The sequence below is a fragment of the Pinus tabuliformis genome, chromosome X, assembly GCF_031772625.1.
Source record: "Pinus tabuliformis cultivar Carrire ecotype Pingquan chromosome X, CPIR1, whole genome shotgun sequence".
NCBI classification, from domain to species: domain Eukaryota; kingdom Viridiplantae; phylum Streptophyta; class Pinopsida; order Pinales; family Pinaceae; genus Pinus; species Pinus tabuliformis.
In genome coordinates, this window is record NC_142308.1 from 271219098 (window position 1) to 271244648 (window position 25551).

Sequence of the window (25551 nt, forward strand, 5' to 3'; positions counted from 1 at the left end):
CATGATTTGACTATCTTCACTAACTTCAGAAATGGTAAAGACCGGTTGTATAGTATCTTCATCATCAACCCACTCATTATCTCCTATTTCTGTAATTGCTTTTGTTGGAGGATACAGATTGAATTTCTTTGTCGAATTACCATCAGAAATATACATATCCCCAGACCTACAACTGATAAAAGCATCAGCTGTGGCTAGCCAAGGTCTTCCTAAGATGAGAGGGTCAAATTGGAAACTTCCTTTCCATATTTCTACAGATGCTTCAGATACAGCTCTAGGAGCTGTGTTGGGTCAACAGGATTTAGTTCCTTATGCCATTTACTACACCAGTAAAAATTTGACTCCCACTGAATTAAACTATACTGTGACTGAGAAAGAGTTCTTAGCTGTTGTTCATGCAATCAACAAGTTTAGACATTATAACCAAAATGTTTAGCAACGGCGCCAAAATGTTTGGTCAATTTAGTGTGGTCTAAATTGCTATTTAAAATGTCAATCCGGGGTTCGTAAACTGACGAAGTGAAGTGTACTATATGTACTAGATAACCATTTCCTTAGTCTTTTGTCATTTTTGAGTTCTTTTTGGTTGTTTATGGATTTATCTTTCCCTAATGTGTGATGGCGAAAATGAAAGTTAAGTATGAAATATGGATGGATGGTGATGGTGATTTCTACAGTGATTTTTCAAAACTTAAAAGTGCTCAAAAGGAAAGCTTTAAAACAACTGTAATGAAATCAATTCTTAAGAAAAACAATGAACTAATGACAATGGCCCAGTATCCTTGCTGCTGAATGAAAAGAAAGTAAAAACTGAACTTAAAGCAACTCAAAGTAAAGCAACTAATTCACACTACTTTAACTTTCTGATCCTTTACCCTTCAGCTCAATCTACCTTGTGGGAAGCAATCATGAACAAGTCAAGCAATATGATATCTAAATGGCAAGAAATTAAATTGTAGAAAAGAAACTAGTCACACTACTTCAACTCTTCTGATCCTTTACCCTTCAACTCAATCTACCTTGTGGGAAGCAATCATGGATAAGTTTAAGCAATATGATAACTAAATTGCAAGAAATTAAATTGCAGAAAGGAAACTAATCACACTACTTTAACTCTTCTGATCCTTTACCCTTCAGCTCAATCTACCTTGTGGGAAGCAATCATGAATAAGTTTAAGCAATATGATAACTAAATTGCAAGAAATTAAATTGCAGAAAGGAAACTAATCACACTACTTTAACTCTTCTGATCCTTTACCCTTCAGCTCAATCTACCTTGTGGGAAGCAATCATGAATAAGTTTAAGCAATATGATAACTAAATCACACTACAATAAGTAATATTCTGATTTCTTACTAATAGAGTCACTTGACTATAGAAAGAAACCATAAACTAATGAGTAGTATGATGTCTAAATAACAAAAAAAAGCAAATCACAACTTGAAAAAGGACAGTGCTGGAATTAAACTTCAGAAAATGAAAGTTAGCAGGAAGGACAAGATGATCTCATATGCCAATAGTTACCAAAAAGATGAAAATTTTCCCGGGCTGCCTAAAAAAACCTACATAAAAACATTGATCAGCTGACAGCTACAAGAAAGCAGAAGTGAAAATATAAATAGCAGTGAATTAAGAAGCATCAAAACAGCATATTATGTACAGTCTAATGATTATGAAAACAGAAACGTAAGGAAATCAAATAACAACTATACAAGGCTTTAGTGCGCAGGGGCCCTCTGCCACCTCAGCCAGTCAATGAACAGTCACAAGAACGAGCTCAGCAAAGTAGTCTTCTCATGTATTACAACAGCAACATATATAAAGCAAAGTACAGTGGGGTAATAACGACAACAGTTCAGAAATTACATATCAAAAAGCTCTTCCACAGCGTTCATCAACGCGTTATTTATAATGAAAAAAGTGTTGAAACTAACTAACTGAATCCTACGCCATTGACTGTGTTGCCAAAGACACGTAGATCTCCTCAGCCGAGATCTAGCGTAACTGTCATCACGTCTATTAAATCTTCGGAGTGGTAGCTGTTGGATTCAGGTTACGGGGATGATCTCCAGGTGTGCCGGTGTCTTCGTGGGCTGAGGACTGTGCCACGTAAACGTTCACATGCTCAAAACAGAGACGTGCCACCGCTGAATTCCTTGGTTGGCTTTGCCTTTGACCCTTGTTGACCGTGACCTTCCATGGCTGATTTGGTTGATTTGAAGGGACACGTTCCATGTATCCATCACCTGTAGCTTGCCCATGTGGCTCGTTTCTTCATAGGATACCTGTAGCACAGCTTTTAACAAAATAGCTGCGGAATCCTGTGCTGGCTGCGGAAACTGACAAGTTTCCGTAGCTGCATGAACAAAAACTAAACCAAACAACAGTCATAAGCATAGTCAGAAAACCATGTAAAAAGTTCTTTTTAGACTATAATGCAATGATTTAACAGCTGGGTGGATGAAGTAAGTGGAAAAAGAAGGCTGAGAGGGTGTATAGGAAGGTGCAGGTTTGAGGCTCAACAGTAAGGTTGAAACTTGATTTTCCTCATTTAATGCAATAGATGGTTATGAGGAAATTGCGGGATTCTTTCATTAAAATAGAAGCTAAACTCTGAGATAGGGAAGTGCTCCAACTTCTATTGATTTTTGTCATTAGATTTCTCTGCCATCAGTCAAAGAATAGATGTTTTGAACCGAGATTTAACAAGTGGAAACCATAATAAAATGTAGGCCGGTTGAGTCAAAATCAAAGGAAATCAATATAAGTCATTGTGGCCAAGTAACTCCATTAAATCGCTGAACTGAATGTTTGATTGCAAAACTAAATGTTTTCGTTAAGACTTGAGTAATGTCACGAAGTGTTTAGTGTAGTTATGAATACATAAACACAGACTTTTTCCAAGAATAATGAAAACAGAGTGTTAAAGTGCAGTTTTGAAAACACATGTTGTCGCCAAATTAAAACAGAGAATTTGATTGTAATTTCGATTGCATAAACACATGTTGGGTAATGATGAGTTAAGGTTTGATTACATAAATGTGTGTCTACACCAAATTGGTCAATAAAACAGAGCATTGAACTTGCAAAGGAATGCATAAAAATGGTGAGTTCAAAAACCACGGTTTTATTGTGTAAACAGTGAGTTCAAAAGGAAAAATCAAGGGTTGAATGCATAGACAGCGGATTTAATTGCATAGACAGTAAGATTAATTGCATATACAGTGGCATTAATATGACAAATAATAAACGAAGAGAAGAACTCCAGGTTCTTTATGAACGAGATCTAAATAATGGTGTTGACATATGATTTGTTTGACATAAGAATGAGTTAAGAGAAGTCACAAGGAAATTCAAAAAGAACAAAAATCATGATGTGATTTTGTTTAAAAAAAAACGAGATTGATTTCCAAGTCTTCATTTATAAACAGTGTTATGCATGAGGGAATACTTTGTTTGTATGGATAGAACAGGGATGTGATAGAAAGGGATAGAGCCGAGAATGGATTTTGCATCAGAAAAGGCAGTTTGATTTTGTTTTTCAGTCATAGAGGTTAATAAAAAAACATTGATTCATTGATTGCAGAAAATAGAGACAAAAAGAAGATTGGTTTTATCATTTTAAACAAGAGAGAGGTAAGCCTTCTACAAACTCAATCAAAAAGGATTTGTATGCACAAATTATTGTTATTTTTATTGCTCAAAATGAAGTTAATGACAGTAGAAGGGTATCTCCACTGGTTTTCAGAAAACATGGCCACTAGGATAGAGCCAAAATTTCAAATAAAACAATGGAAGAAGGAAACAATAGAAAAGTTGTACCATATAGGACTTATAGGGTTTTTACAAAGGTTCAAAGGTCATAGTGAGGGGATAACCAGAGAATTTGTGAATAACTATACTTAGGAGCAAACAAGGGTAGGGAACCTAATTATTCCAGTGACTCAGGAATACATTTCCCAAGCACTAGACCTTCCACTGACAGGGTAAAATTATCACAAGGGTCTACATTTCAAGGAGAAAGCATGGAATTTCTTCTTGGAGAAAAACTGGAAGGGAAACTTTGACAGGGCCAAAGGTATACCCAGGGATTGGTTCAATGAGCCATGGGGAGAGTTAGTCTTGATTATTCAGAAAATATTCACTTGTGATAGGGGACAGAGTGTGGCACACTTGTATCATGTTAGGCTCCTCCAACACATTAGGGGGGAAGTCAAAATAAACATGCCATACTTCTTCTTCCAAAGTCTCATTAAGATGATAGAATCAAAAAGAAATGGGAATAAACCAAGGGAAGCCCAAGTCTATCATCAAGGGCTCATAAAAATACTTGTAGAACATCAAGTCAAAACACAGGGCATAACTTGGAGAGAGTTTTTAAATCAAAACCAGTATCAGGAACAGGTCATGGAGGAACAGAAAACAGCAGAGCAAGAAACCAGGGACATTATGACTTCACCATTTTATTCCAGAACCAAATCCAAGAAACAATCCAACACTGTCATGATTGAAAAAGAAACATCAATCATTTTCACTCCTAGGAAGCCTAGGAGGAAGAGCCCAGTAAAAACAAGCAACAGGGACCAAGAAGTACAAATTGTAGAAACATGTTCTACAAAGAAGTAGGTAGAGGATATCATTGAGAGACTGGAGAAAGAAGCTCTAGAGAAAGACTCTTATTCTGATGGTGTGGCAAAAACATCATTTGCAAAAGACACACAGGAACTCGAGAAAGAGTTACACTTGAGCAAAATTAAAGAATTAACAGACCAGTTAGAAATAAATAAGATTCTGGAAAAGCACTTGAAGAAGGAAAACAAGGCAAGTAAGAAGAGAAATGCAAAGCTAGTTAAGGAAAATGAAAAACTAATTGAAGAAATAGGCAAACTAAAGAGAAAGAATGACATACTTTGCAAATAGGCATTCAAGTGGCTTAAGGACAAGAACATGTGGAAAAACAAATATGAAAAACAGAAGGTCAAGGCTTCTTTGTATAAAGAAGAACATAGCATGGGGATAGATTATCTGTTAGAGGCAGCACAGTAGGAGGCATCAGGGTCTGGAACAGGATACACAGCAGGGGTAAGGAGGTCCAAGAGGAAGAAACAAGCATGAGGACATGCTTGAAGATCTGTAAGGGGGAGATGTTGGCCCTCAGTTTTGGTCCATTTTTGCTTAAGGAAACTTACTTAACTCTTATATTATCCATCCATTTTCCATCACATTCACCTCATTTTGATGTATTTTATGCACATTCAAGTATTTAATTTTAATTTTGCAATTTCTAGAAGTTTTTATGAAAAATGAATTTCAAGTGCAATTTTTGAACAGAATCAAAAATTCCCGTAATAGCTATATGGATGTCATACTTGCAGGACACCTGGGCTAGATCTGGATACATGAATGGAAAGCTTGGGAACTGGGACTGAACTAACCCCAATTGGTTCGGTCAAAACAAGCTAAATCAGGCCCAGTCAAAGTTGGTCAAACATGACCAGTCATCCAGAAAATCCCTAGGAAATAGGGTAGTTTGTGATTTCATGGGATTGTCCATATTTTTAGTGATAGATTGGATGGATTCTACTTGGATAGATGGATATGAGTAGATAAAGTTGTTAAATAGACTTTATATCAGTTTGTTTCATGATCTTCTATTTAAATCCAAAACTTTGAAGGCTTATGGGTGTAGCTTTTGTATAACTTTATGTTGAAACATTTGAATATTTGAAGATAATTTGAAGAACTTGTTATACTTCCATTTTTTTGTTCATTGGTGTGGATGAGTGACTGAAGTTTCAGTAGTTCATAGCATCCTAAAGTGTGCAAGGCAATGGTGGAGGGCCCCCACTCCAAGCTACTTACACTTCATTGTTAAACTAGCTTAAATTTTCATGTACTAGTTGCTTCAGAATTACTCACTTGTTTTGTTTCAGCTTTGCTTACTTGAATTGATGAGTAATGATTTATATTGATGATGAATCTTAGTTTGTTTATCACTTTGATAAGAAGGTACAAAAAAGGGTTTAAGTTAAATCCTCCTTCTGTTGAATTAATGGATCAAAACTAGAATTCATCTTTAGTGTGTTTAAGTAGTTTTATGCAATTTCAGTGTCTAACAATAGCAAAACAATATGTGAATTGCGATGAGGAATACCAAAGATCTCTTAAGTTAGGAGTCTCCTTCATTTTTTATTCATGCATCATGAGATGTTGTTAATTAATGATTTTTTATTTTTGTTCATTAAGCGATATTGTAGAGGAAGGACACAAACGGATCCCTTAAGTTAAGAGCCACTTCATCTTACATACATTGCAAAAGTGAATTTGAATTGTCTAAATAGATTTATATTTGTAATATGCACTTTCTTAAATCCTTATATTTTATCTTCTAAGTTTGGCTACATCTGATATCCATACATTGTGGACATGCCTCCAAGTTGTACAAACCTAGATTGATAATGAATAATTGTGTTAATTTGTGTTAATAAATTAGCTGAACATGTACTCTCCAACATCTGCAAGCAACAAGAACAAGTTGGTACCAAAAGGAAAATTTGTCAAGCCTAGTCAAAAGAAATCAAATTTTGACTTTCTCCTACTTCGCTCAAATGCTCCAACAAGGCCAAGGCCATGCCAATCCATCACCCTCATCTATTTTCACCATCCACCCATCATTCTCAAGCTTCAACCACTCATTTTCCTCGTTGTCCTAAAAAACTATAGGATACAAAAATATATAGAGCAGAAATTTGTTTTTTCCATAACTTGAAAACCATGCATCCATTTTCCAAGCTATTTCAGGGGGAGATGCATATGGATGATGGTAACATGCTCAAGTAATTTCAGCAAATTCTTATGCATGGTTTCCAAAAAATTGGCCTCCATCATCTTTAGCCATTTTTTCATTTTCTCAATATCTGTGCATCCATTTAAAAATTTGTTTCATGGGGAGATTCATGTGGATGATGGTAACATGACCCAGAAATTTCAACAGATTCCAGTGCACGGTTTCCAAGAAATCGACCTCCATCACCTTCAACCATTTTTAGTTTTTCTCGAGATCTGTGCATCCATTAACCAAAATTTTCCTATGGGGAGGTGCATAGTGATGATGGAAACATGCTTAAAATGTTTTAGCTCAATCCCGTCTACCATTTGGGAGATATGGACAAAAAAATTCGTTGTCCTGTAAACCTACAAGATACAGAACAACACCTACAGGATTGGTAGCAGTTTTAAAGGAGATCCAGAGGTTAAAGAAGCTCCTCTAGAGCTTAGCAGTAGCATCAGGATCATCACTATCACCATCCAACACCTACACATCAACATCAACTCAGCAGCAACATGCATGACTCTCCAACAACCATCAGGTAGGTACAGGTATGCAATATTCTTGACCTCTTCTCTTGAGCATATTATAGTTAGAAATTTGTTGTCAATGCATGAGAGATAAGGTTTTATAAGCTAAGGATTGGTCAACAGTCTCAACTGCCTTCAGCTAGTTAATTGCAACTCACTCCTTCACTTATGTAATGTTAAAAAGTCAAATTATGAAGGGTGATGATTTCAAGGAATGAGGAAAACAGCTAAAAGAAGAAATTTTTGCAAAGGCCAATGTCACCACAACACTCCAAGCCCTCCATCCACTTCATATTCACTATCTATTCATCATGCATCCATCCCATTTCATTCTTGAAAAAAAAACAAAGAGAGCATCCTCTCCATTTTCATGAAATTTCCATTTGTAGGTCAGCAACAAGGATGGTGAAAGAGCAAAGGATGATCACAAAGAGACCCATGTCACTCACATTTTTATTTTACCACTCATTACCATTCATTCCTCCACCATTTCTATCATTTTTTCTACTCCTTTACTTTAGTTTACAAAGGGACCTAGTCCTCTAGGAATTACAGTCACCCAGAAATCCTATAGGAGGTGTCCAAATGGCGGAACAAGGTAGCAAAAGGTTGATAAGGGTGTGGAAGAGCTTTCCAAAATAAAAAAAAAATATTCAAGAACTCATCTTGAATAAGGGCAAGAAAACAAGCTAATGGTCTCAAGAAACAATGATTTTTCTTTGAGCAAATATGTTTTTGGGCTTGTACTTGCAGAGCTTACGATCAAGATTCTTAATGCACAAGAGAGAGGCCACCAAGGCCATGGATGAGGCACAATGAGGTCACTAAGTTGCTCAGAGGATGAGCAACACTTTCAGCAAGGGGTATGATGGACCTCTAAATTAGACATAAATTAAGGCCCATGCCTCTAATTTAAAACATAAATTAAGGCCTATGACCATCCTTCAGCACATTAAACCTCTCTTTTTGCATTTGATAATTTATTTTTAACTTTAATATATTCATTAGAAAGGTTTATGAATAATTGGATATTTGTGCCTAATATTATTTGTTTTTTGTGGAATATTATGAGAATATTGGGCAGATTATGAAGAGTTGGAGGAGGAAATAATTTAGGGACTTGTTCCCTACTACTGGAGGATCAATAATAATAAGTCAACAAGGTATTATGGAATTATGGTACAAATTGTGGAACTCCAATGATTGAGAAAATCTAGGAATGTGTTCCACTAATCAAGGGAGCAGATCCATTAATCAAGGGATTTTGGTGGGGAAAGCTTCCACCATTCATGGGGAATGATTCCTAATCATTTTTTATAAGTACCAAGTCGAATTTGCCTCTAGGGAAGAGATTTTCATTAGTGTTATTGTGGAGAGAGCTTGTATTCTTACAGCTCCATTGTATTTTCTTGCAGGGATGTAATTCTATTGATGAAAATAATGAAGATTGGTGTCATGTTCAGATTCTAAATCTTGTTCTCCTCCATATTTCTCTGAGTTTCCTTGGGCTTTGCCATCCCAGGAACCTCAAATCCCCTTTGTATCATTTTCTTTCTTGGCAGCTAATTAGGAAATGGTGTGATTTAGAATTGAATTTCCGTCTCTTTCCTTGTACTTTCTTTCTTGCAATAGGTTAAGGTTTTATTTCGAACATTTCATTTTATGTAATTAGTTTAGGATTTTACTTCAGTACATGCATTCCATTACGTCATGACAGCATAGTAAGGACACATTGTATGTCGCACATATAGTGCCAACACCTATTAAGTTTGTACGAACCCTGTGTTGATAATTAAAGTCGGTAGCCTTGGGAGTTGCAGTATTTTGTTGCGATACCGAGGCTCATAACTAAGAAGGTCAAATTATTTGGCAAGAGAAGTGAGGTTATGGGCATAAATTAAAATATTTTTTCTATCCATTACATGAAGCGGAATTCTTTGAAGTATCCTTCGATTCAAGCCTTAGAAATTCTAGGCATTTTTGCGTTGATGTAATAGCCTTGGTTAAAAATCCATGTAAATATAAAAATATAAGGCCACATTCATGTGACATGTATTCCAGGCTGAATGGTGGGAAAAAACATCCTAGTGGATGTTCATTTAGTTTATTGTGCCTAGGGAAATTGGAAAGGAAATGGCAAGTTCTTTGGAAAGGAAAAATTTCATTTTTGGCATATTTATTTATGAAAATAATGGAAATTAGGAGAAACAAAAGGTGAAAGGTCACAGGTTTCATGTGAGGAGGAAAATGAAGGAAAATAATGGAAAAATGAAGAAAATGTATGCCTCATTGATAATAAGGCTTCTGAGGATCAGTTGGCAAGATTTTTCTCATGCTTAGTCAGTGTAGCTTTTTGTCAGTTCAGTTTTTGGAGTTCTCATTCTATTCTCTGTCTCTCATACTCTTGGTCACTTAGAGTTTTCTTGGATCACTCTTGGAGAGTGTGGCATACTTGGATACTTGGAGAAAGAAGGAAAAGTAAGAGTAGGAAAGTGCAAGAGAACATCCAGATCAACAGCTACAATGGGTTTTGCTTACAGGTGCTGAGTTGCATGTATGTTTTCATCATGATTTTTGGCATGCATGGAATATGCATGTGGTTTATTGGTCATGATCTATCATTGGCATGGAGGATTTCCTAGATTGACAGTGGAATTTTGTAGCCTTTCCATTTTTGGGATAATCATGGTGTTGTCGGTTCATTTCTTTGTTGTTCTGGTTGGTTCTCATGCTTCCTTTAGCTTGGGATGAGTTATGAGTTCCTAGAGCCTTGGTAGGACAAAAGATATGGAAGCCCTGTAAAAGTTACTTTTCCTCGAGCCTTGGTTGGACAAATGCTTTGGAATCCATATAACTGTTTGGGTTGAGTTACTAGTCCTAGAGCCTTGGTTGGACAAATGCTTTGGAGCTCTTGGTGGGTTGAGTTACTAGTCTTGGACCCTTGGTTGGAAAAATGCTTTGGAGACTGACAACAATTGTGGGTGGAGTAAGTAGTCCTAAAGCCTTGGTCAGACAAAGGCTCTAGAGCCTAATAGAAACCATGGGTTGGGTTACTAGTCTTGGAATCCATGGTTGGAAAAAATGCTCTAGAGCCCTGGAAGGCTTGGGTAGAGACCAATCTAGTGATGGTTTGTGATGTCCGACCATGAGGTGGAATCATTGTTTGATTGGTTGAGGTGGTTTGACCTATGGAAGCCTAGTTCAGTTTTGATGTATTGTTCCAAGAGATCCCACATTCATGCTTGGAATATAGCACAAGGGTGATTGGCTGAAATAAATATTTGGTTCAACCAATCTATGGTCAGGTGTTCATGGAAGTCCCCAACTTGGTTGGTCGTTGTATCATTAATATGAGGCTATTTCTCCTTGTTATTTCACGAGTATTATATTGGTTCATATGTGGATTATATGGTTCTTGTTTCCTTGGTCTTTCTGTTGTTATTATGCTAGTTATGAATATGTATTATGATAGTGGTGATGCATGGTTCTCATCATGTTTTTACTTGTAAATGAATGAAAAATATATATATGGCCTAATAGATGATAATGCAGCTAATTGTTGGAAATAATACTGAGAGGGGGGTGAATCAGTATTATTAGATCAATAATTTAATTTTCGAAACTGATTTGTATACGCAACTTCAACTCAGTGAACTAGCATGTATACGCAACTGTACTTAATGAAGCCAGTGTATATGCAGAGATTTTTTGATTTACCCAAATTATCATGTATTGAACTTTAATCAGTATATTAGGAATTCATTAGACAGTGCAGTAAAAGCAAAATAAAGCATCACACATAAGCAACAGTCATGAACATCAATATATAAGGTGGAAACCCAATGTGGGTGAAAACCACTTGCTGTTGTCGTCTCTGTCTTCTTTTAATAATAATAAAATTATGTTTACAATTTTTGTACTGGTGCAGTCTTATACCAGTACGCAGGCTTATACCTGTAGAAGGCTACAACCTTCTCTTGTTCTCCAGATTCTACTGGAAGGGAGCTACAACACCCTAGCTCTTGTACTAGCTGATATGTTTGCTTAGTACGTAGGTGTTGACCTACAGAAGGCTATGACCTTCTCTTTTCTTCCAGGCACCACGTTTCATAAATTTTCATACTAGATCCATCAACAACATCATTCAATCATCAAATATATCTGTATCAACCAATCACCTTTTGAACCAACCATAGCTGAATCAATCATTCACGTAGATCACCCATCAATTTGATCATTCAGAATACTGTCCAAACCAGAACCCAGAACTCTACAACAGTAAAGAGAAAGAACTGAAATATATTTTATAAGGTATATGCTACTTCCATGTGTTAAACTTGTATGTACACGCGCTTTGCTCAAAGCCAACTAGCGTATACATTTGAAAATATAAATTCAGAGTTCTGCAGCTATTCCAGACTTTAGTTATACTCATATCATATCATTTACAAAATACTATATGCGTTAGTATTCAGATATAGAATATAAATGAGCAAAAACACATAATGATAGTTCATTTTATGCCTTAAGTTCCCGATCCATCATTAGATCCGATCTCTCATCATCAGCTAAGGTTCATCCTTGGTTTAAATCCAACAATGCACCATAACCCAATACCCTGCATACTAGATCTCACACTTCATCAGAGATTCGATACTTGCACACCTTGGCCTAATGATCTTCTCCTCCTTTTATAGTTTTAGGCCTTTCTCAATACCATGGACAAAAACCACTTAGGACCAATACCATGGATCAAAATACCATGGACCAAATACTTCGGACCAAAAATTTAGTTTTCCAAGGTATACGCGCTTTTCCTTCTATGAAAGTGCGTGTGTACGTATACGCGACTTGTATACAGTGAACCTGCATGTATACATAGCTTGGTCAATGGTGAACCTGCGTATACCTCTCTTTCTTCATTCTGTGAAGACTGATCTATAATTCTTTGTTGTTTACCTGCTATACTGTGATCTTTCATCTGAGTGAGTTGCCTTCTGAACTAATTCCTTGAAGCTTCCCTGCATTTCATCACATCTGTAAACACTACTGTCATGCATTCTGTCACATCTGATATCTCTTCTGTAGATTCATCTAGTTACCATATACAAGTGAGTTTTTCTGCTACAAGTGGGTTTCCATCAAGTACAACACATACATCATAATGCCAATAATCTCCCCCTTTGGACTTGATGGCAACAACCACACCAAGTCACTCTCCCCCTTTGACATCAAGGGCAAAGGGTCATACTCCCCCTGAGTGCATGCTAAATTCTCTGATATGCTGAAGTGTGCTGATTGAGCTCCCATGATCGAGTCCATGCTCCCCCTGAGCATAAGCAAAGTCTGCAAAAAGATGTTCTAAAAGAAGAACATGACTCTATACATACATCACAAATGACCTTCTTATCACCAATGACTCATACATACATCCATCTCCCAACCAAGTGGGGATATATCAATTGTTTATACATGTCAAAAACAAGAAACATTACATCATCCATCCCATGCATAATGGGGTTACAAATTAGGTCTTTTCATGACCATTACATTAAAAGATATACATGACATATATAACAGAGACCAATTATCTTAAACAAGGCCATGATAGTCATCAGCAACTATCATATGATCTCGACCATCAACAGCATCTGTCAAAAACATCCAGACCAGCAACCTGTATATGTCCATCATTAGTTCCCAAAATATCATCAACCATGTTCTCCCTCTAAACCTGTTCCATCTGTTCACTGCCAGATCTGATCATTGCATATGTCAGTAAGAGATATCAAAGCATCAGCATCAATCAGATATACATCAAGCTATCAACAACTTTATGATGACCAATATATTTCCACATGTTATCAGTAGATTGAAACCATCATCAAACAAAGCAAATAATTGACAGAACCATAGCAGACCCCTTTCTGAGTCAGGCCCACTGCTTTTATTTAAACCAACATATACCCGACTGTGCCCACAAAAACCTGCATATGTATGTGACTACGCTTTATGAAACTCGCGTATAACCACCTTTCTCTAAAGAAAATAGGTTTTAACAGTAGGATGATGCAACAACTACTCCCAGATTTTTCCTGAGATATTCAAATGTCTCTTTGGGCAATGGTTTAGTGAATATATTAGCAACCTGTTCTTTGGAGGGAACATACTCCAATTTGACCTTTTTTTCAAGTACTTGTTCACATAGAAAATGATATTTGATAGTTATGTGCTTGGTCTTGGAGTGCATGATTGGATTCTTTGAAATATTGATGGCACTTGTATTATCACATAGAATGGAGATGGGTGGAGTACATGTGATCTGAACATCTTGCAAGGTTTGCATCATCCAAAGTAGTTGTGTGCAGTAAGATGCAGCAACCACATATTCTGCTTCAGCTGTAGATAATGCAATTGAACTTTGTTTCTTGCTGAACCAAGACACTAACCTGGAACCCATATAGAATGCACCACCACTAGTGCTTTTTCTATCATCAACACTTCCTGCCCAATCAGCATCTGTATATGCATGAAGTGTAAGACCTATATCTCTAGGATATGATAAACCAAAGTTTTGTGTTCCTTGAAGATATTTGAAAATCCTTTTGACTGCCTGAAGGTGTGATTCCTTTTGATTTTCTTGGAATATTTGAACTATTCCCATTGCATGCATGATGTTGGGTCGAGTACCTATTAGATAAAGTAGACTGCCTATCATGGATCTATAAGTTGGTTGATGTACTGTTGCTGATTCATCATTTGAGCTAAGATTGCATCCTGTTACCATTTGGGGTACATACGGGTTTAGAATCTTCCATGCCATACTTTTTCAGGATCTGTTTGAGATATTTGGTTTGTGAGAGAAAAATACCATCTTTATTTTGTTGAACTTGTAGACCAAGAAAATAGGTAAGCTCACCAAGCAAGGAAATTTCAAATTCTTGCTGCATTACTGAAGAAAAATTCTGACTCATGGATTCTTCATTGCTACAAAAAATGATATCATCAACATACAAAACAATTATTAGCAATTTATCAGTGTCCATCTTTGTATATAGATTGTTATCTGTTGACCCCTTTGAAAAACCTTATTGGTGGAGATATTTGTCAAGACGGTAATACCATGCCCTTGGAGCCTATTTTAGACCATAGAGAGATTTTCTGAGTTTGCAAACAAGTTTTGCATCATTTCCAAGAATAAATCCTTCTGGTTGTTCAATATAGACTTATTCTTCTAAGTCTCCATTAAGAAAGGCATATTTTACATCCATTTGGTATACTTTGAATTGCTGAAAACTAGAAAGAGCAAGAAACATTCTTATGGCTTCAAGTCTAGCAACAGGTGCAAAAGTTTCTTTAAAATATATACCTTCTTGTTGAGCATATCCTTTACAGACAATTCTGGCCTTGTTTATAATAACTTCTCCATTTTCATTTAGTTTGTTTTTTAATATTAGGTCTAGGAACTAATTCCCAAGTATTATTCTTTTCACTTTCCTCAATTTCTTCATTCATGGCCTTGACCCAACATTCATCTCTGCATGCTTCATTTACATTTTGAGGTTCAGTGGAAGATAGTAATGCTAGATAGCTTGAAGCTTTGGCAATGTTCTTCTTGTCTGCACACCTGCCCCTTTTCCCCCTAAACTTTGAGTTTCTAGATGATTTTTCTGAACATACCTGGACGAAGTCTTTACTTCTATCGTTATCTCTTCTTCTGGTGCTTCATTGGTTTATTCTTCAGAATCAGTGTGATTTGATGAGGGAAAATGATCCTCATCTTCTTCATTGTCATAATCTTTGGTTTTTATTAGTTTTGGATTTTTGCATGCTTCATCAACCACAACATCAATACTTTCAATAATTTTCCCAAGTCTTTTATTATAACATTTATATCCTTTACTTCAGGAAGAGTAACCAAGAAGATTACTTTCATCTACTCTGTGTTCCAACTTACCAAGTTTTTCATCAATCCTTTTGATGTAACATTTTCTTCCAAAAACTTTGAAGTATTTGACAGTAGGAGTCTTACCATACCAAAGTTCATGTGGAGTTTGAGTGTTGTTTACCCGAACATTTGCTTGGTTTAGAATAGTGACAGTGGCAAATACAGCTTCACCCCATAAGGTTGCAGGAGTTCTAGATTCATCTAGAATAGCACGAGCCATTTGTTGAACAATTATGTTCATCCTTTCTACCACTCCATTTTGCTGAGGAGTCCTTGCAGTGGCGAATTGCCTTTTTATTCCATGTTGTTTACAAAAGTCAAAGAATTCATCTGAGGTAAATTCCCCTCCTTGATCAAATCTGAGGCATTTTATTTTACGATCTGATTCATTTTCAACCAAGGCTTTGAAGGATTTTAAATTTTCAAATGCTTCATCTTTATGATTTAGAAGACCTATCCAACACATTCTGGAAAAATCATCAATGAACAATATAAAGTATTCTTCTCCACGAGGTGACTTTTTCCTTGATGGTCCACATAAATCAGTATGAACAAGCTCAAGAGACTTACTAGCTGACCCTTCCTTTTTGATGAAGTGAGATCTAGTTTTCTTACCGAATTGACATGATTTGCATATAGTATTTTCAGGAATGTTGATATCTGGAAGATCATGAACAGCTTGGAATATGCATGATTTTCTTATTTTAGAAAAGCTTAGATGTCCCAATCTTCTGTGCCATAGCTAGTTTTCATCATTTTTTCTTAGATAGCACTGTCGTTGTCCTCCCTTGAGTATGTATAGGTTGTTTGGAGTTCTTGTACCTTTGATCATAGTTTCTCCTGTATCAAGCTCATGAACAACACATCCATTTGATTGAAACACTACTTCATTTCCTTGATCACACATTTGACTCACACTCAACAGGTTATGCTTTAAGCCATCAACATACATAACATTCCTAGATTTAACTTTTTCTTTTAAGAAAATAGAGCCTTTACCTTTTATGACAGCAGGAATGTCGTTTCCAAATGAGACACTCTTTTCCTTTTCTAAGGCATTATATGAGTGTAGTTTTTATTTGTCAACTGTCATGTGTTTTGAGTGTTGACACCTAATCCAAAACGGATGGGTGAACTGGACAGTCATCTAGAAGATGAACTGATCCGTTTTTATTTTTGTATATAAACATGAGTTACCTAATGAATAATATCAATCAGTTTTGTCTCTTGTTCAATGTGGAGTTACCCTGGCCTGACATGGTATCAGAGCCTAGGTCCCAGTCCCTAAAATAGCTGTAACTCCTCTGCCAGGTTTCTGCTGCCTCATGAAACCTCTGTCCTGAGAGACTGCGCATCCATTTTCTCTGAGAGACTGCGCATTTTTTGCCTGAATTCGCTGCCCCTCTCTGCGCTGCCTCTGACTGCCAGAGACTGCGCATTCTTTTTTATAACGTTTGTCTGCCCCTCTCTGCGTTTGCCTGAATACTCATCAACAATCGCTCATTTATTCTGCGCATTGTTTTTTTATGAACGTTCACCCATTCTAGATACAGTCGGAGAGCAGCGAGGGTGACAACTAACAATCCTCCACTCAAAGCTCCAATCCCACATTTCAGAAGCTCATGTTCCGGATCCAGGCTCACACTCGCCACTGGCCACCGTATTAATACTGTAAATGTTGTATCGATTCCCCTAAGACGCAGCCCGTATTTCCAAATATCTTCATTCGCCCACGAGAAAAAGTCGGAATTGGCGAGACTTTGATATTCATTCACAGGTTGCTGGTCAAATGGAACCGGGCAATCAGTACCCCCTGGACTTCCATTGGCGAAAGGGGGTGGTGTCGTGTCTCCCCAGTTACTAGATTTCCCATCCTTTTTGGCTTTAATTGTTATCAATCCTCCGATTTGCCTCTTATTCTTTTGTTTCTGATGATACAATTTTTTTGTAAGGCCTCCCATTTCTACCACCTGCAAGTACCGGGACTGTCAGTGTTGTACTCCTTTTCGAAAAACTTGACGAATTGTTTTGAAGAAGAGTATTAGATATCGAAACTGAGTTTTTATTGTAAGAATGGAGGTATCAGAATGACTGCGTTTTTTATTGTAAGAACAGGCCTCAGTTTTATTATTCGCCCGGTTTTATTGTAAGAACTACTCTTATTGTTGCACGCTCTAACCGCTGCGCCTCTATCCGAGGTGTAATCGAGGAGCTCTCCGATTCTTCATAACCTAATAGACTGTGGGTGTGGGTGTCGTGTCTTCCAACTGTATTCGAAGGATTTTGTTGGAAAGGTTAGGTATAACCTTCGGCTCTAGTAAGTTAGATTTCTTGGAAATCATAAACACAGTCTGCAGCTTGTCTACACTATTGTAAAGATTAGTGAGGCAATCAATTCTCTTTGCTTGTTTCAACACTGAAAGCAATTTGAGAATAGAACCCGTTGGTAACGTGAGAAAGCTGAAGAGAATATCGACAAAACGGTTGCGGCTCTTGCAATTTACTTGACCGCGTTATGTTTTTTCTATTGTCCTATGTCCAATGCACTAATTTTGACTGAATTTGAAGGGCCATTGCGGTTTGTTTTATCCATTTTGTGCCGAAGGATGCAATGATTCATCTCAACGTGGAGAGGTATTCTTTTTCAAAACTTGTATTCATTGGTCAGTGAAAGGAAGATCGATTCATATCTTCACGTCAGTTTCAAATTAGAATTCATTCAAACCAAGGAGATTCATTTCAATAGAGAGATGATTTTAATGGCGGTTCTGGTATAATGTTGTGCTTTCAATACATATTTATGATGGTAGTTTTGAGTATTGTATTGTAAGCAGTTTTCAAAGGGGTTATATAAGCAGTTTTCAAAAGCATTCAAAGTCATATCAGTCAGAACATTTGCACAGTTTTTTTATGCTGTATTGAAGCATAAAATGTTATAATATTTCAATGAAATTCTGATGCCTTCTGTCACATATTAGAGGGATTTAAAAGGCTGTAAAGTGAGGATTTTTTTGGCAGAAGTAATTTTTATCAGCAAAATTATTTTTCTATCAGCAAAAATAATTTTTGTTGCAGTATGCATTCAAGAGAAAGAGAAAGATATTTCAGAGGCAGGGGGGGCAGACATTCTCAAGCAGAAAAGGCAGACTTACATTGCATTCGCTGCAAACAAAATGGATCTCATGATGCTTCTACATGCAAGCTACCATGGGAAAAGATTGAGCAGAGAAGAAATCAGCAGAAAGGTAAAACTGATGACACAGACAAAGGTAAAGCACCTGAATCCGCTCACTATATTGAGGCACAATGTAACATTGGAGTAAGTGAAGATTTGTTTAATGCCTCACTTGCTTCTTCGAAAAATGACTGGTTGCTTGATTCAGGAGCAACCTGTCATATGACTCATAGGAAAGATTTTTTTGAAGATTTCACTGACATGGTATCGGAGCAGTATACTTTGCAGATCAGTCAAAAATCAAGCCATCAGGGCTTGGCACAGTCAGGCTTAAACTGCCTGGTCTTCCAGACTTTCTTCTGGATCATGTTCTATATCTCCCATAGCTCAAGAGAAACTTGCTGTCCCTGGTCCACATCCGCCAGCAAGGTCACTCCATTCATATGTTTGATGGAAAGCTTGAGGTAAGAAAGGCATCTGACCATTCACTTGTCATGAGGGGTATAGAAGAAGAAAGACTTCTTAAACTGCAAGGAACCTCTGCTCATGCATAGCATTTTTCATATATTTCTCATCATGATGAAGGTACACTTCCATCAAGTTTATTATGGCATGCTAGATTTGGACATTTAAACTATGATAGTCTTTGCCTGTTGAAGAAAAATGGTGTTGCTGGTTTGCCTACAATTCCTAGAAAACATAAACAATGTGATGCTTGCATTCTAGGAAAGCATAGCAAACAGTCTTTTCATGATTCACATTCAAGAGCACATAGGAAGCTTGAACTTATTCATTCAGATTTATGTGGTCCAATGCTTGTTCCTTCTGCAAATGGAAATAAGTATATCATGACATTTATTGATGATTACACCAGAATGTGTTGGGTTTACTTATTGAACAACAAATCTGATGCTTTTCAAACATTCAAGAATTTTCATAAATGGATTGAAAATGATGCACAATCTCATATTGGGTCTATTCGCACTGATAATGGAAAAGACTATACATCAAATGAATTTGAACACTATCTTCGCCAACATGGGATTAAACATCAAACAACTGTGCCTTATAATCCTCAACAGAATGGTGTAGCTGAAAGAATGAACAGAACAATTTTGAATATGGTACGATCCATGCTTTTCTTCAAAAATGTAAAGACAATGTTTTGGGCTGATGCTGTTCTATGTGCTGCATATATAAAGAATAGATGTCCATCTAGTGCTATAAGAAACAAGACTCCTTATGAATTGTGGTATGGACATGTTCCTTCGGTAAAACATCTCAGGATATTTGGTTCCACCTGTTATGCTTTAATACCAAAGGTACATAGAAACAAACTTGGTGCTAGAAGTCGTAAGTGTATCTTCCTGGGGTATTCAAACACATCTAAAGCATACCGCCTTTATGATGAAGTAAATAAAAAGTTTGTTTTATCTAGAGATGTCATTTTTCTTGAATCATCCAAATCTGACAGTGTTGTTGAGTGGCAACTTGATCGCTTGGATAGATTCACAAAACCGAAATCATTCCAAGAGTTTGATAATCAGATTCCACAACAGAAGCAGAATATGTGGCAGCAGCTGAAGCAACGAAAGAAATTGTGTGGCTCAGGAAAATTCTTGAAGATTTGTAGTTAAAACAAATACAATCAACTCCACTCATGATTGATAACACATCTGCAATAAAGTTGGCCAAGAATCCAAAGTTCCATGATCGTACTAAGCACATCAATACTAAATATCATCTGATCCGACATCATGTTGAGGCCAAAACAATCCATCTCCGTCATTGTTCCACAAACGAGCAAATTGCAGACATCTTCACCAAAGCGCTTGGAAGAGAAAAGCTTGAAAGATTCAGAACGATGCTTGGACTCACCAACATCCCTTCAGATTAAGGGGGGGAATGTTGACACCTAATCCGAAACGGATGGGTGAACTGGACAGTCATCTAGAAGATGAACTGATCCGTTTTTATTTTTGTATATAAACATGAGTTACCTAATGAATAATATCAATCAGTTTTGTCTCTTGTTCAATGTGGAGTTACCCTGGCCTGACATTGAGCATCCACTGTCGATGTACCACTGGATTTCTTGTCCTTTTGCATACAAGGCTATACAACATCTTTCTATTTGCAGTTCTTTCTTTCTCCATATTTTGGGATTTAATGGAGTTTTCTCCTTTTGAGATATTTTCTGAAATTTACTCCTGCATTCAGATTCTTCATGGCCAAAGTTGTTACAGATTGAGCATTCTATTTCATTTTCAAGAAGAGAAAAGTTATTATAGGAACTTTTCTTGATCCTTGTCACATTCCTTTGATTTCTTGCTTCTCTAGTCATGATGGTTTTGTAAGCAACACATTGAGCAACTTCGTGTCCAAAATTATGACATGAGAAACATTGACCCTTAAAGAAGTTCCTGCAATTATCGAATCTACTGACCTGGTGATTGTAGTTTCTATTGATATTTATCTTTGAAGCAAATTGAGTACGATTTACCTAAGGTTGATTGTGGCTTTTGTTCATCCTTGAAGTAAATTGAGCCTGATTTTCCTGGTGATCTGCTTTATGCCTTTGCTGATGATTGTCAAATTGTTCACTTCTCTTTGCTGCACCAAGAGAGCTTTTGGAGGTTGACGACTTTTGTGATTAAGATACTTCTTCAATATATCCAAGACCTATCTTTATCAGAAGAGAATGCTGCACTTTGATAATTTCATTTAAGGTTTCTGATCCTTTAGCAAATCTAATATTGAGAGCTTTTGTTTTCTCAAGATCCTTTCTTAGACCCATAATTTCACATTCTAGTTTTTCATTGTGTTTCTCTCTTTCAGCGAGTTGGTATGTCAAGGTATCTATAATCATATTCTTTTCTTCTAAACAGAGTTTGAGTTTAGATATTCCTTCATAAAGGTCATCTTCATCTAAAGCATCCAAAAAATCATCATCTTCATAAGCCATCAGAAGTCTCTAGTCATTACTATTTTCATATTCATCACTATTTGATAAACCATCGCTATCTTCATGAGTATAGTAGCTCTTTTTACTTACACTTTGTTTTCTATTCCATTTTGTAGATTCCCTCCCTTTATCATATTTATCTTTATGAGGACATTTGGCAGCATAATGACCGACTCTACCACAGGCAAAACATTTGAAAGGTAGTTTGCCTCTAAATAGTTTGTATATCCTGCTTTTCTTCTATGGCAGATACTTTTGATTCAAATTTAGCAGATAAGGATCTTAAATTTTTTTCAACTATGGTAACCTCCTTTATCTCTTCACCCAAATTCTTCATGCAATTAACAACCTCATTTATACATAAGAAGTAACTAGCTATACTTTCATCATTGTACACCTTGAGAGTTTCATATTGAATTCTGAGAATTTTCAATTTAGCACGTGTTACCTGAGAGTCTCCTTCGTAGCTTAGAACAATTTTTTCCCATATTTCTTTGGCTAATTTGAGCTGCATAACTTTGAAAAACTCTGATTGTGACAGACTTCCCAATAATGTATTGACAGCCTTGGCATTAGTTTCATATTGCTTTTTACCTACCGTATTTGTAGGAATTGCTGATGGAAATGTATATCCTCCTTCCACGATTTCCCAGACATCTGTTCCAAGAGATTGAAGATAGGATGTGGTTCTTACCTTCCAAAATAAAAAGTTGCTTCCATCAAATATTGGTGGTCTGATGGATCCCCCACTTTTGTGATTACTCATGATGATGGATCTTCCTTCAAGCGATCAAGATTCTTCTAAAGGACGTGCTCTGATACCAACTGTTGGAAATAATACTGAGAGGGGGGTGCATCAGTATTATTAGATCAATAATTTAATTTTCAAAACTAATTTGTATACGCTACTTCAGCTCAGTGAACTAGCGTGTATACACAACTGTACTTAATGAAACCAATGTATATGCAAAGATCTTTTGATTTACCCAAATTATCATGTATTGAACTTTAATTAGTATATCAAGAATTCATTAGACAGTGCAGTAAAAGCAGAATAAAGCATCACACATAAGCAACACTCATGAACACCAAGATATAAGGTGGAAACCCAATGTGGGTGAAAACCACTTGTTGTCTTCATCTCTGTCCTCTTTTAATAATAATAAAATTATGTTTACAATTTTTGTACTGGTGCAGTATTATACCAGTACACAGGCTTCTACCTGCAGAAGGCTACAACCTTCTCTCGTTCTCCAGCTTCTATTGGAAGGGAGCTACAACCCCCTAGCTCTTGTACTAGCCGATATGTTTGCTTAGTACGTAGGTGCTGACCTACAAAAGGCTATGACCTTCTCTTTTCATAGAGGGACCACGTTCCATAAATTTTCAGACTAGATCCATCAACAACATCATTCAATCATCAAATATATTTGTATCAACCAATCACCATTTGAACCAACCATAAATGAATCAATCATTCACTTAGATCACCCATCAATCTGATCATTTAGAATATTGTCCAAACCAGAACCCAGAACTCTTCAACAGTAAAGAGAAACAATTGAAATATATTTTATAAGGCTTATGCTACTTCCATGTGTCAAACCTGCATGTACACGCGTTTTGCTCAAAGCCAACCTGCGTATACATCTACAAATATAAATTCAGAGTTCTGCAACTATTCCATACTTTAGTTATACTCAGATCATATCATTTACAAAATAATATATGCTTCAGTATTCAAATCTAGAATATACATGATAAAAAGCACATAATGATAGTTCATTTTACGCCTTAAGTTCCCAATCCATCATTAGATATGATCTCTCATCATCAGCTAAGGTTCATCCTTGGTTTAGATCCAACAATGCACCATAACCCAATAACCTGCATACTAGATCTCACACCTCATCAGATATTTGATACTTGCACACCTTGGCCTAATGATCTTCTCCTCCTTTTATAGGTTTAGGCCTTTCTCAATACCATGAACCAAAACCACTTAGGACCAATACCCTGGACCAAATACCTAGGGTCAATACCTCGGACCAGATACCTTGGACCAATACCATGGATCAAAATACCATGGACCAAATACTTCAGACCAAAAATTATTTTTCCAAAGTATACGAGCTTTTCCTTTTGTGAAAGTGCGTGTGTACATATACGCGAGTTGTATACAGTGAACCTGTGTGTATATGCAGCTCGGTCAATGGTGAACCTGCGTATACCTCTCTTTCTTCATTATGTGAAGACTAATCTATAATTCTTTGTTGTTTACCTGCTATACTGTGATCTTTCATCTGAGTGAGTTTCCTTTTGAACTGATTCCTTGAAGCTGCCCTGCATTTTATCACACTTTTAAACACTACTGTCATGCATTCTATCACATCTGATATCTCTTCTGCAGATTCATCTAGTTACCATATACAAGTGAGTTGTTCTGCTACAAGTGGGTTTCCATCAAGTACAACACATACATCATAATGCCAACACTAATGTGATAAGGAAGCAATGCCTCATAGCGAATCTCAAATAAGCATGAGAACCATATGCTCAACTCTACTGTTATGACTTGTAGATTTCATATTTGTGATATGTTTAACGAAATTCGTGTCATGGCTAGTAGGGGTCTAGTCTAGTCCTTGTCAATTTTTTTCAAATGTATCATTGTTCTATTATGTAAATTCATTTCTGAAGGTGTCATTGAGTTCTGGGTAGTGACCTCGACTCTGGGCTTGAAAAAGTGGCACAAATCCTAGAGTCACAGGCACAAAAAATGGGAAACTTTTCCATCAAGCTCCCTTTTCCTTGTTGTGGGAGCTTTTGGAGCCTCCCAAATGCACCATTTCCCATATCAATGGAGCGTTTAGGGGTTTGATGCACTAAAACTTTAGTTGGTCTCAGTAGCTAGTTACCTGAGTGGTTAGGATGGCTCCTAGGAGTTTTGTTGCTGATGTGTTACTTTGGTTCCACTTCCTTAACTGACACCTAGGGAGTCGAATCATATCATAGTAACTTCTCATCACATGTTTACCCCGGTTGGCCAGTTACTTGGGTAGATGTGGGGGCAGGGTGTTACAATTGATAAGTGAATTTTTTTTATTAAAGATTGTATCAAGTCTCTCCATAAAGTAAATAAATAGGTATAATCACTTTGTAAAGGAACTGAGTGTCTTGTAAAGGAGTGATAGAAGAATCCCTATAAGGCTTGATTCAAAATCGTGTGGCACTCAAAGAAGAGTTCAAAAATTTCTGGACTTACTACATGTATTTGAGGAACAAAATCTTGATCATAATCACCTAGAGGAACATTGAGATTCCTTTATATCTTAGTATAGACCTAGAGAAAATTTTGAAGTCATTTTGGAAGGGTAGACATCCTCTACAGTCAAGGTAATTCTTACGAACTAGCATAGTTACCCTATACTCCTTACAAGTTCAATTTTGTAAAGTTGAGACATAGTGGCACAAGAGTGCAATCACCAAACATATATATATATATATATATATATATATATATATATATATATATATATATATATATATATATAGATATAGATATATACTTGTCCTCTAAAGCACTATCAATCAATCAAGAGAGCCAACCTTCAAGTGGTCTAGTAGAAGAATCAAATTTATGAGTATATAAGTAAGAAGTTATTGATGGGCTAGACATGCCAACATGTCAGGGGATCTCCCCAGTAAGAAGTCCCAATTAGACCTCAGACCATTTGGTGTAGGAGTCCCAGTAGTGGGTCATACGGTAATTCCTTTACCGCGATTACACATAGAAGCAAGTAAGATGTTCCTATTGGTAGCAAGGGTGTGACAACTACCATAAGTCAAGGAAGGTGCATGATAGGTTCTAACACACTAAGGGTGAGGTAAGTGCGCCCTTTGGAAACCTGTAATAGTACGCAGTTTGGAAGGGAACACACTATCAAAGATGCATCACAAGCTGGAAAGAAAGTTAGCGAGCAATCCAAAGTCGATTTTGTAAAGTTGAGACACAATGGCACAAGAGTGAAATCACCAAACATATATGTGTATATATATATATATATATATATATATATATATATATATATATACACACTTGTC

At 36.6% G+C, this 25551-nt stretch overlaps 1 pseudogene; it reads right to left on the reverse strand.

Moving 5' to 3' along the window:
* Positions 1 to 16752: 16752 nt before the first annotated feature.
* The window catches only part of LOC149139428 (protein CONSERVED IN THE GREEN LINEAGE AND DIATOMS 27, chloroplastic-like), a 102143-nt pseudogene continuing 93344 nt past the window's right edge, over positions 16753 to 25551 (reverse strand).